General features: G+C 23.8%; 1 protein-coding gene across 1 annotated transcript in view; it reads right to left on the reverse strand.

The window, feature by feature from the left end:
* Positions 1–1099, reverse strand: part of LOC126904526 (RNA-binding protein cabeza-like) — a 4619-nt gene extending 3520 nt beyond the window's left edge. The window contains exon 1 of the mRNA XM_050683613.1: positions 1057–1099. The gene's annotated coding sequence lies outside the window, so the exon portion shown is untranslated. The remainder of the gene's footprint in view (positions 1–1056) is intronic.
* Positions 1100–2245: the final 1146 nt, after the last annotated feature.

Genomic DNA, 2245 nt, shown 5'->3' on the forward strand with positions numbered 1-2245 from the left:
AAAAAAAAAAATGTTTAAATTATTATTATTCTGCAAGTAATTGAGTATAAATACGTACATTTTTTTCTTACCACTATGGTATTTTAACTATAATTGTTGAAACCAAAATATTTTACCAAATTTAAAGTGACATGTATATACTACACCGATGACATTGCATACTCACAATTTTTAAAATACTGCATTAATTATTTATACAATAATATAAAGAAATATTTTATTTTTCATTACAAAATTGTAAAAGAATGATAAAATCTGCATAGGATTCTTAGCATATGCGCAATTGTGCCTATGAGGAATATAGTCCAATATCTAAAACCACGTAGGNTGCATAGGATTCTTAGCATATGCGCAATTGTGCCTATGAGGAATATAGTCCAATATCTAAAACCACGTAGGTTTATTTCTATAAATTTCAAAATAATGACATATTCTAAAAAAATAATTAGTCTTGTTAGGTAATATTTTTAAGTTATTTGAATTTTTAAAATAATAAACATAAAAATTACCAAACAAAAGGGGTTTGCTAAAAAGGGTAAGAATTTTAATTCCTTTTTTTCGGAACGACTATTAAATCATTTATGATAATAAAAAAATTACAAACGTAAATATTTGAATTAATAAATATAATAATAAAATAAGAAAGAAATTATGTTATGCAATGTTAATTAAATTTTAGATCTAGGAAAAGTAGCTTCAGCTCAATTTGATTAACATCTAGGAGAATTCTTTAAAAATTTGAAATAGACAAATATCATTAACAATTTTTAGTTATTTTTTTTAAATATATTGATATCAAAATATTCTACCAAAATTAAAACATGTTATGAAAAGTATTTTGCAATATTCCGTTAAAAAAAATGAAATAAAAAATAAGCTTAAGTTCCTTTTCCCTAAGATCAAATAATTTACCTTTTATAAAGAATATTAAATAAGATTTTATGTAAATATTAATCACAATTAATGAAGAATTAAATAATAATTTATTTTAATAAATAATGTTAAGGGAAGCGCTGTCAAAAAGCTAATATACAAATTAGACATAATAGTACTCACAGTGTAGTGCAACCTCCAACGAAGCAAGTTGATTAATGAAAGGTGACAGACGGAACAAAAGCCAAAATTGCGCCATTTGAATATCAATCGATTGTCGAGTTGANAAAAAAGCCCCATTTGAAGATCAATCGATTGTCAAGTTAACAAATATCGATATTTTCGAATCGCGATGTTTTCTTTATGAAACATTTTCTCTTTTGTATTGAATTTATTAAGTAAATTTAAAAAAGTGTTTACATTTTTTTTTTTTTACATTAATGTACGGAAAGAAGGTTGATATACTGTAACAAGGGGAGGTCACGGTGATGGGGTCACCGATTTTCATAAAATTTATATAGATCTAATCTATATTGAATACAGAATCAGACGTATTTGGATTTTTTTGCCAATGCCCCCCTTAAGTCGAGAAAATTGACTTTGAAAATTTTTAATTAGCTTAAATGGGGTCATTTTTCTTCCGGTTAACAACTCGTGTAATGGTCCTGTGGACTATACGTGATCCCACAACACGTACAGGCTCGGGACGAGTCTCAGCGACTGACAAAATTTTTTCACTGTTTTATCTTTAAATTATTAATTTTACGTAATATTTGTTAAATTTTTGTATACATTTTATTTATCTATATAGTTTTATTTGCATTCAAAGCACATTTTGATGGTACAAATTATCGATTGTCCAATGGTAAAACTATGATTAAAGTAAACTAAACTTTTATACACATAAATATAACTTTTACTATTAACCAGGTAAGAGTATATGTATAAAGAGATGATTATGAGGATTTAAACATATATAAAATCATTATATATTTTAATTTAACCTATTGTAATTTTCAAAAAAATGTATGTTTGTTATATGACAAAAGTCATAGTCAATTGAATAAATAATAATTTATAATTATATTTTTTATTATTATTAATTTTGATTATTAAATAGTAATTAAAAAATAATAATGTAAGAGTTTTAAATACACGTAAATATTAATCAATAAATATAATTCAATTCAAATGAATAAATTTTATTTAATGAAAAAAAAAAATGATTAACTTTACTCCTTCATAAAATATGAACTACACGCAAAACCTAGCACTGAACGTTAAACCTTTCAAAAATCTCTTTCCTTTATAATTTATATACTCTTACTCGGTTAATATAAAAATATATTTTATTTATTACTATAAAAAATTT

The sequence above is a fragment of the Daktulosphaira vitifoliae genome, unplaced genomic scaffold (assembly GCF_025091365.1).
Source record: "Daktulosphaira vitifoliae isolate Bord-2020 unplaced genomic scaffold, ASM2509136v1 Scaffold_4, whole genome shotgun sequence".
In the NCBI taxonomy this organism is placed as follows: Eukaryota; Metazoa; Arthropoda; class Insecta; order Hemiptera; family Phylloxeridae; genus Daktulosphaira; species Daktulosphaira vitifoliae.